Raw genomic sequence first — 11,583 nt, forward strand, 5'->3', positions numbered from 1 at the left:
TCACTATAGGAGTTTCTTAGCTTGTAACGTAGCCTCAGAGTCAAGTGTGGTACATTTAGATACTTTTTAGTGACTTTCTTCCCTCCTTGACATTACATTGGCTTTTTACCTCTTCCTTGACTTATTTTTGGCATCCTTTCATTTTACTTTCTTTCCCTTAACTCTTTCAACATGGATGTGACTTTTGACTTTTGACTCTTTTTTTTCTTTCTTTTACTTTATTTTTCTTCTTTCTTTCAACATTGTTATTTATCATCTCTTTGCTTCTGTTGCACAAAGTCACATCCTCTTTCTTTTCTTTTTCTCTTTTCAACACAAAACTCTTTTCATACCCTTTTTGCATTTGGTTTCGTCTTTTATAGCCACTCTCAACTTATGCATTTTGCATTAGTTGAGGTGCACAATGTCCGATGTCGGACCAGGGCCAAGATCAAGGTAACTTTTGGCTTAGCCACCCTCAACTTAGGCTTTTGGCCTAAGTCAAGGTGCACATATCCAAAGATGGATCGAGGCCAAGACAGTATTTTAAGGAAAGGTGAGTTAGGTGAATAAAAAAATGGTCTATTTAAGGCTCAAATATTTGGATCAAAGGGAACATTGATTTCATTTGGTTAGATCATTTTACGCTTAAGTGGACTAATTTGACCAATGGCCTAAGATCACTTCCCAACTCCTAACCTAGATCATCTTAGCAGGATCAATGGGGCAAGTTCTAGATTGGCACAAACTGTCTGAACATTCAACCATTCTCACACACTCTTAGCATATTGTTTCATTATCAGATTACCCAGTCCAAGTTTTCAGCTTAAGTCATGAGGTCAAATCGGTTCTTATCATGTCACATTGAGATCCTACACATTCAGCTTATCAACATTTTTGGACCGGGATCATTTTTCTCATGCTTTTCATGCCATCATGCTTTCATTTTTTTACTTACTCTTACACATACATTCCTAAACATGCTGGTTCAACAGAAATTAAAACAGTCTCTTGGGGGAAAAGAACACAGGCAAGAAAACCCCAAGAGAGGATTATGAGTTGGGTTACTCAGACTTCACCCTATCACTCACAACCCATTTACCTCACCCAAAAAAAATAGAGTGCAATTGTCCCCAATGCACAAAAGTAAAGAATAAAGGATCGGGTGAAGCAAACTTGTGGCGCATAGCGCCGAAGACCTATCAACAAGTGGGTGGGTCCGGTTTCCCGAAACTCGCTAGATCAACACTTAGGTCACCATCAGTAGTGCCCACTTCTACCATCTCAGCACCATCAGTAGTGCTAACATTAACCCTCGCCGCACCATCAGTAGTGCTCACACTGCAAGAGGCACCAACACCAAACTCCCTAATCCTTTGCTGCCGCAACTCCTTATCAATGATGGATGCCCTTCGAGCCGTCTTAGTCTCTTGGTGCTCCCTCTTGCTAACTCTCCCAGCCTTAGTATCATCAGAAGCCCAAATGGAGCGGGGGAGCTTCCCAGCATGACAGGAAGAAGCCGGTGGAGGCATCTCATCTCCAAATAAAGCATCTAACACCGTATTATCAACCAGTGCTGTGGTGGCCGACTTAGGCTCAGTGTTTGATGGAGCTAGGAGGATGTCAAGATCACCCCGGAGACTAGCTAACTCTATCTGGAAAACAGAGACATCTGTGGTGGGGGTTGGTCACTCCAAAATGCGCAACTCAAATGCATCAAGGCGCTGGTGAACGGCATGAACCTTACGGTCCATCATCTGCTCCATTCGCTGCTCAACCCTAGTCGTGAACTCCTCAATTAAACGCTGCATCCAAGGCCTCACATGCTGAAGTAGTGTAGCCATCTGGGCCTCCAGCTTCTGGATACGGGCTAGAGACACGGTAGCAGACCCTGAAGAGTGAGTGTCTCGAGAGGCACTAGGGGCCTGATTGGAGGCCGGAGAATGGGAAGCCGGGGCATCCTTCGCATGGCCTCGACGCGCACTTGTATGGTCTGGAGAGGCTTACTTATCTTATAGTTTAGGGGTTTTAGCCGTCTTTGGTTTCATTGCTTGTTGTTTTGTCTGGTTCAATAATACTGCTTATCCTAGTGAATTTTATGGGCCTACTTGACCAGAAGCTTCTCAAGCTCAAGCATTTACTTTTCTAGTTAGAGACCAACATTTTGGGCTAACGTGTGATCCGCTTAAGGACCTACTGGTTTAGGTAAATATCTAATGTGTTTCCCGGCTGGAGAGGCAAGCTTCTCACCCTGCATTTGTTCCACAGCTGCTACCAAGTCCGCTCTCAATGGTGGAACCTTAACATGCGGCTCTCTGCGTGGTGCAACTACATTGGATTCATCCCGAATTAGACCAATATTATGGGTCTTTGTCGCCTGAATGTGACAGGCTAACCAGCGCAATAGAGTCTCCCTTTGTTCTGCATTATTTTGGAATTCCCCACTCTGAACAATGTCCCAGTGATAATCGAACTCGGTTGTGTTGATTGGCAGAGTGTGGCCCGGACCGTAGAGGAACCTCCAGATAGTAGTCTCAGATCTATCAACTGAAAAGCCACGCACTAGTGTAGCCTTGAGTGGAGGCTGGGAGGAAGGCTTGGCCAGTCTGTCAATAGAACTTTGGAGGGTGGCTGCATATGAAGCATAGAACTCCCTGACGATCTCCTTACTGAAGGACCCTGGGCTACGGGCTATCCACTCGCACATGTTCCTCTGGAAGAGATCATGGATGTCGGGCAGAGTATGAAGGTTGCATGTGAATACCCGACGCTCCTCTGTAACCAATCGAGCCATTCTCTCCTTCTCATTTAGCATTCTAGAGTCTCTGTATATCTGCCACTGACCATTCACACACCATCTGTTTGGCTCCTTAACAACTGGAGCAGGATCGGTGTTTGGTGGCACTGGAATGTCCCCTGCACTACTAGCCTCGGAGGATGAAGCATTGGTGCCATCAGAACTGGAGCCAGATGCAGTCGGAGCCGGAAGTAGAAGTGGACTCAAAGTCAGCTGGTAAACCAATCAGTGTATCCCCCTAATCGAAACTTCCATTTAGACTATTTACATTGAGTTATTTCGATTAAAAAGACAACAAAATCACATTCTATCATCCCAAGGGTGTTTATAGCATACAAAGCATTGTTTACACACAAAATATTACCACCCAAGGTCAAGATCCACTTCGTGACTTCATAAAAATAACAATGAATAGAGAATTCAAAGTCGGAGTGAAGTCGTTTACCTTACAAGTAATAGAAATGGGTGATTGTGTGATACAATGAACTCCTTAGACCTTTTTCGAACCTTTTGACACCGAACCCAGACCTTGAACTCTTTTGTGAAGGAAGAATGGGGAGATTTTAGGAGAGGGGAGAAGAATTATGGAAGATGAGAGGATATGTATGGGAGATGGGAGTGATTTAGGGGATTAATGAAGGAGTTTTGGGATTTGGAAGGGTTAGAAACGATTAGGAGGGAATATGGGTTGTGGGGGATGAATTTAAAATGAAGAGTTTTATTAAAAGGGGGTCCGGGTCGGTCAGCAGAACCTCATGTTTGGACCTACGAAACCCCGTCTACAGGTCGTGGATCGACCTACGGAACGTAGGTCACTCTTACACTTAGAAGTTTTGAGGACTTACCTGGGGGTCTACGGACACCATTCACGGTTCGTGGATGGGCCCACGGACCATCGATGGGGTCCGTAGACCTCTGCACAACCTGTTCTCTGCAGATTCAGTTGTTCGTCCCTGCACATGTAGCAACCGTTAGGCCTTTCTTTTTACAGTTTTGGACATTTTTTAGACACGGACCCTATGCTATATCAAGCCAACACTAATACAAAAATAAAACACCTATTTAAAGGATTACAAAAATTCAAATAAACAAAGAAAACTCCTAAATCGAAAAGAAAAACCTATAGTTGGCTAGATTGTACATCTTGGGTTGCCTCCCAAGAGGTGCTTGATTTAACGTCGCGGCACGACGCAAGCCCTTTGATTACTCAGACTTAATCAAGGTAGTAGGCCTCAACCACTTTTTGCACACTCTGTTCTTTCCCCATGTAGACCTTGATCCTTTGCCCGTTCACCTTGAACCTTGTTCCCTCCTTGTTCTCGAACTCGACCGCTCCATGTGGGAACAGTTGAGTGACTATTAATAGCCCGGTCCACTTGGACTTGAGCTTTCCTGGAAACAAGCACAACCTTGAGTTGAATAGAAGCACTAGATCACCCACAACAAATTCACGCTTTTCAATCTTTTGATCGTGATACTTCTTCATCTTCTCACTGTACAAGGCTGAGCTTTCATAAAATTTTAGGCGAAACTCATAAAGCTCATTCATGTCATTCACTCTTTGACTCGATGCGGCCCCCCAATCCAAATTCAACTTCTTTAGCACCTACATAGCCTTATGCTCTAGCTCTACCGACAAATGGCAAGACTTTCCATATACAAGTTTGTAGGGGGACATACCTATGGGAGTCTTAAATGCGGTGCGATAGGCCCATAGAGCATCATCAAGCCTCATTGACCAATAGTTCTATTTGCATTCACAGTCTTTGCAAGGATTTGCGTTATATCTCTGTTGGACACTTCAACTTGCCCACTAGACTGCGGATGGTAAGGAGTGGCTGTATTGTGACGGACTCCATATTTCTCTAGCAACGCTTTGAACAACTTATTACAGAGTGGGAACCTCCATCGCTGATAATCGCCCTAGGTGTACCAAATCTGGAGAAGATATTCTTTTCAGGAAGGGGGTGACACTTTTACCTTCATTGTTTGAAAGCGCAATTGCTTCCACCCATATCGACACATAATCAACCGCAACAAGAATATACTTCATCCCATGTGAACTCACAAATGGACCCATAAAATCAATGCCCCATACATCAAACAACTCAATCACCAATATCGAATTCATAGGAAGCTCTTGCCTTTTTGAAATTCCTCCTTCTCTTTGGCACCGAACACAAGACTTGGCGAAATCATGAGCATCTTGGTGGATGGTAGGCAAGTAATACCCAGACTGCAAAATTTTATGCACAGTCCGAATACCACTATGATGCCCACCAACAGGCGAAGAGTGACATGCCTCTAATATACTCATCATCTCAACCTCGGGGACACAGCAACGAATAATCCCATCAGCACAAATACGGAACAGATAAGGCTTATCCCATGCATAAACTTTTTCCTTTGGTGAAAACACAAATCTGATGGCACCAGATCACTTGCCAAGTAGATAGCAAAGTCTGAGAACCAAGGAATCAGATCATGAGAAGCAACCAATACTTGTTCATCCGAAAAAGTATCATCAATTTCAGTCCCATCTCCTAGCTTGAGCATAGCTTCTTCCTCTAATCTGGACAAGTGATCGGCAACTTGATTTTCTGTCCTCTTTCTATCTTTCACCTCAAAATCCAACTCCTGCAGCAACAACACCCATATAATCAACCTTGCTTTGCATCCTTCTTAACCATCAAATACCTCAATGCAGAATGGTTAGTATACACTATAACCTTAGTACCAAGCAAGTAGGATCGAAATTTCTCAAATGCGAAAACCATAGCAAGGAGTTCATGTTCAGTTACTATATAGTTCTTTTGAGCCACATTTAGAGCTTTGCTGGCATAGTAAATAAGATGAATAATTTTCCCTCGCCTCTGTCCCAATATCACACCAAGCGCCACTCCACTCGAATAACACATTACTTCAAACGGTTGCCCCCAATCCGGTGAAATAATTATAGGTACGAAAACTAACTTTTCTTTCAACTCTCCAAATGCTCTTAGACAAGCATCATCAAAATCAAACTTACACTTTTTTTCGAGCAATTTGCACAATGGGTGTGCAATTTTGGAGAAATCCTTGATAAACCTCCTATAAAAGCCTGCATTCCCAAGAAAACTTCTAACACCTTTAACAAAGATAGGTGGTGGAAGCTTTTCTAATGCCTCGACCTTTGCTCTATCAACCTCAATTCCCTTCTCAGAAATCTGATGACCCAGAACGATCCCCTCTTTCACCATGAAGTGGCACTTTTCCCAATTGAGCACAAGATTGCATTCTTCACACTGTTTAAGTACCTCGGCCAAATGATCCAAACAACCATCAAATGAGTCACCTACCATAAAGAAATCATCCATAAATACCTCAATAGTGTCCTCCACCATATCAAAAAATATCGACATCATGTAACGCTGGAAGGTCGTTGGAGTATTACCCAACCCAAATGACATCCATTTGAAGGTGAAAGTCCCATAAGGGCAAGTGAATGTGGTCATCTCTTGGTCTTCCGGAGCTATGGAGATCTGATTGTAGCCCGAATAACCATCAAGAAAACAATACCAACCCTTACCAGCAAGGCGGTCCAACATTTGATCCATGAACGACATAAGAAAATGGTCTTTTTCTGTCCAAACATTTAATTTCCGGTAGTCCATGCATACTCTCCATCCAGTAACTGGCCGCATCGGAACAAGCTCGCTTTTCACATTAGGTACCATAGTAATCCCACCTTTTTTGGGCACACACTGAACATGACAAACCCAACTACTAACTGCAATAGGATAAATGACTCCAACATCCAACCACTTATTGATTTCTTTTTTCACTACCTCGTGCATAGGCAGATTTAATATGCTTTGGTGCTTAATACTAGGCTTGTGATCTGACATGAGTTGGATTTTATAAGAACAAATGCCAGGAGGAATCCTAATAATGTCTGCAATAGTCCAACCAATAGCCCGCTTGAACCTCTTCAATACAGAAACCAAAGCCTCAACTTGTTCTGCATTCAAATCGGCCGCAATGATGACCAGTAAAGTACCATCTCTCCCCAAGAATACATACCTCAAATGTGATGGTAGAGCCTTAAGCTCCAACTTTGGGGCCTCTTCAACAGACGATTTTGTGGGTGAAGAGTGATGAGTACACAATTTAGTCTCATTGAGGGCTTTAATTTAATAGATTTAGTGTCCTCAAATGCAAATTGTGTGCCAATAACTGATGTAAATCCTTGAATTTCAGGTATTTGGATCGAAGAACAAAACATGGACACTATTGAGCAAAACGAAACAAGGTAGTTGAAAGAACGAAGAAAAGAAGTCATGAGGATCGCCTAACCCATTGGGTGAGTTGCCGAATGGCCATTGTCTCGCCTAATGTTCCAGTGTGCCAAGCCCTGAAGGAGAAAGTCAAGTCGGCGATAGAAATGAGCAGTCGGTGAGTCGCCGAACAGTTCTGCGATGCAGTGTCATATCACCCAAAGTTACAAAACTTAAAAATGCTGAAGGCCAAAGTAAAAAGGCGATGGAATTGACCAAAGGGGGGATCGCCGAGTGGATCGGCGATCCCGACTTATTGCGTCGAATGGTCCTTTTCAACACATTTTTTGGCAACTATAAATACATTTTTAAAATTCTTAGTTTAGTATCTAGCATTCAATAGTTTTCATTATTATTCAGTTTTTAAGTTGAGAGCTTAGAACTGAGTTTTTGGAGAAAATATTTCCTTAGCTTTGAAGATTTGAAGATTTCCATTTCTAAGAAATTGGAAGTGGGTGTTAAAGATTCTTCATCTTAGACCTTTGTAAAGACAATATTAATCGTACCCAGTTGATGGAAACACAATTTGGTAACGATTTCTACCTTTTTACTATGTCTAGCTAAAACCCCAATTCTTAGGGTGTGATTATGTGATTATGGGTTGATTTAACTGTTGGGTATTGTTAATTGATAGTTTACTTGTTGTTTAAAGGTGATTTCGTTCAGTAATTGTGGTGGAATTTAATGGGTTGTAGTTGCCAGTACAATCTTAACTTAGTGTTTTTGGCTTGCTCGAGAGAGAGGTTTTAAAACCAAAATTACTGAATCGATGGTCTGTGAGTATTGGGTTGTCATGGGTTCAGCTCGAGAGAGTGAATCCTAAACTTTTTTCCACACATTCAGCTCGAGATAGTGAATGGACTAAAGCGAAGGTTGTGCTTAATTGCTGCTTATTAGTGTTCGAGAGAAACCAATTTGATTCGGGGTAAATTGTTCGAGAGAAAGTTTATCCCCACTAAAGTATAGCTTATTCACTGATTTGCAGTTGTTTACTATTAATTGCAATTACCCGGTTGTTTACCTTTGCCCATAATCCAATCACATCCCAAGAACCCGTCTCCATATTTGCTATTTTCGTGTTATTTGTTGTTTTTAGTTGATAATACAAACAAAATCCCCTGATATTTGACACTTGTGTCACCCCAAACTTGAATTATGTTTTTCTTTGTAACTTTTTATTCCTATGATTGACTTAAGCATGTTCTTACTTTTCTATTGATTCTCAATTGCAAACCACTCCATGTGTGATTCGACCCCAACTCATTTAGTTGGGTTATATTACTGACTAACGATCGTTGACACTTAGTATTGGATGAGTGTCTTGATACGTGAAATCACAGAGTCGCGATTCTTCATATCTAACTCTAATTTCTTTGGTTTGGAACGGAATTCGAATCTATCAAGTGCGGTGACCAATTCATCAAAGTCTTCAATACCATCACCATCACAATTCATCATTACCGCTGCAAGTGCATCAACACCCAACTGCTCTTCAATAGACACATCAGAACCTCGCTCCATAATATGAGTCACCACTGACACTGATTTGAGATCGTTTTCCTGCTTCATGGACCTACAGATATTAAAAGTTACCTCTTCACTATTCAATCAGAACTTCATATGCCCTTTCCCCATATCGACAAAAGTGCGCCCAGTAGCAAGGAATGGTCTCCCAAGGATGATGGAAACCTCAAAATCAACCTCACAATCAAGTATCACAAAATACGTTGGAAAGTTAAAAGACTCCACTTTAACAAGTACATCTTGGAGCACACCAATGGGCCTCTTCACAGTTTTATCGGCCATGAGCAATCGCATCGCATTCGGTTTTGAATCCCCTAAACCTAACTTCTTGTAAATAGACAGTGGCATCAGATTAATGCTAGCACCCAAATCATACAACGCCTTAGCAAAATGCAACAACCGATCATACATGGAATAGTGAAGGCACCAGGATCCTCTTTTTTCTGCACAAGCGACCTCGTAGCAATAGCACTACAATGCTGCAACCTATCATTCTCTTCAAAACTTACGGCCCTCTTCTTAGTCACCAAATTTTTCATGAATTTTGCACACCCAGGTATTTGCTCCAAAGCTTCTTTCAACGAAACATTGATGGAAAGTTATTTCAACATAGTAATAAACCTGCGGTATTTCCCTTCTTCATTCTTCTTTACCAACCTCTGTGGGAATTGAGGTGGAGGTCTAGGCATAGGGACAACTTTTAGGGTTATCTCCGCTTCCTTTTCTATAGCATTCTTGGACTCTCCAGTAACTTCAATCTCATCATCATCCTTTTCAACCTCAGACAGCATATGCGGATCAATGGTCTGTTTACCCCCTCGAGTAGTGATTGTCATAGAATACCCATCATTTTTCAAATTTTGTATTGTGTTTCTAGGAAGTGTGCCAGACTGACGTGGGTTTACTGTAGTGGACAACTGATTCATCTGCTGCTATAGTTTCTTGATCGACACTGCATGGGCGTCAACTTTTTTACCAATTCTAGACAAGTCATTCTGCATCTCCTTCACATTCTCATAAGTTGAATCAAACCTCTTCATCATCTTTTGCATCATATCCTCAATCCGTGATATACTACCTCCAGCTTCCCTATTACCAGACTCCCAATTTGCAGGTGGAACATAAGGCCCAACCCTCTCATTTCTATTGCCATTGTTGTTCCGGTTGTAGTTATTGTCGCGGTTGTAGTTCCCATTCCGGACATATTGACCCTCTCGGTTGTAGTTGCCATAGTTCCGACCTTGGTTTCCTTACCCTTGGTGCCAATTATCCGAGTTGGAACCTTGGGCGTTGGCTCGGAAAACCCCCATCTGATCATTCACCAAGTATGCATCCTTCTCATAATAGCATTGCTCTACTGGTGGTGGTGGAGTCCTAGTCAAGTAATTCACCGCATTTACCTTTTCTGGAGCTCCGCTTACATGCTTTAATACCAACCCAAGTTCTGTCCTTATCTGAGCCATCTACTTACGAATGTCATCGGCAGATTGCCAAGGTGTAGCTTGAACTGCAAAAGTGCTTCTTCCAGTGTTTGACTTCTGAGTGCTCCATGCTTTATTGTTTCGAGAAATCTTCTCCAGTTTCTCAGTGATCTCCTCAAAAGTGCACTCACCATATGATCCGCCAGTGATAGTATCAAGCACTACCTTACCATTGTCATCTTGACCTATGTAGAAATATTCCTTCAGTGACTCATCATCAATACAGTGGTTCAAAACACTTTTTATGAATGCAGTGATCCTGTCCCACGAACTACTCACAGACTCTCCCGGTAGTGCCACGAAGTTGTTGAGTTTATCTTTGTAGTTCAGCTTCTTTGACAACGGGAAGTACTTGGCCATGAACACTTTGTGCAATTGGTCCCATGTATGAATCGAGTACGGAAGTTCAGAAAACCATACAGCAGCATCACCGGTCAATGATAGAGGGAAGACTCTCAACCCTATGACGTTCATATCTAACTCTGGTCGCCCCACACAACTCTTGCAAACGCTCCTCAACTTGGCCATATGCCCATGTGGATCTTTCGAAGCCATACCAGAAAATAAACCCCTCGATGTAAGCATCTGTATCAAACTGCTAGTCAGTACAAATATATGCCCTGGTGGTAGAGGAGGAAGAACAATGGGTCCTTCAGATTCGACAGTGTTGAATTCGACCTTGCAATTATCACGGAGTCTTGGTTCAGGTGGAGCCTGCACCCTCAATGCATCTCCAAGTAGGTTATGACCCTAAACCTGAGCATTCTCATTATTCAGGCTCCTTTATGAATGGGTTATCACGGACCCCTTGATTATTCATCTTTCTCAAAGTTTTCCTCAACTTTGGATCGTATGGGATCAGTGGTCCGCCTCGACTTCGTGTACTTGGCATACACTAAAGCAGAAACCTAAATAAAACAAAAACAAAAGAAAAGGTAAAATTAGGAAATAATTGACTAAAGTTCAATAATGTAGTTAAACTTAATTTAAAAGCCAAATTCCCCGGCAGCGGCGCCAAAATTTGATACGCTCAAATTACACTTCCCTAAAGAAGTATAAGCGATCATTATCAAGTAAAGAACCCAACGTGTAGGTTGGGGTCGATCCCACGAGGAATATGTTTTAGACTTAAACTTAACCCACTATTATTTTCGTTTTGTTAAGTTATTTCCGAGTCAAGTAAGTAAGGGGGGGTTGTCAAACAAATAACTGATTGTTGTTAAGTAACAAGTGAGCAAGATTTGAACTTTGTTATTATCAATGAAAGAGAGAAACTAAGGTGTATGTGTTCCTCATAAGCTCTTAACGCGGTAATCCTAATAATAGTAATCATTTCCTAGTGTATCACATGCAAAGTGGTAAGTTTGGTATCCCTAAGTGTTTGGTCCGTCAAATAGGGAATTTCACTCCGCACCTTGGTCCAGCTACCTGTTTATAATTTACTAACCCTTACCTTTACCCCATATTAGACATCACATCAATGTAT

At 42.0% G+C, this 11,583-nt stretch overlaps 1 pseudogene; it reads right to left on the reverse strand.

Annotated features, from left to right (window-relative positions):
* Positions 1–1,181: 1,181 nt before the first annotated feature.
* On the reverse strand, positions 1,182–10,457 carry LOC125838392 (uncharacterized; annotated as a pseudogene).
* Positions 10,458–11,583: the final 1,126 nt, after the last annotated feature.

This window comes from Solanum verrucosum, unplaced genomic scaffold (genome assembly GCF_900185275.1).
Source record: "Solanum verrucosum unplaced genomic scaffold, falcon-dt-bn FXZP01000150.1, whole genome shotgun sequence".
Classification (NCBI taxonomy): Eukaryota; Viridiplantae; Streptophyta; class Magnoliopsida; order Solanales; family Solanaceae; genus Solanum; species Solanum verrucosum.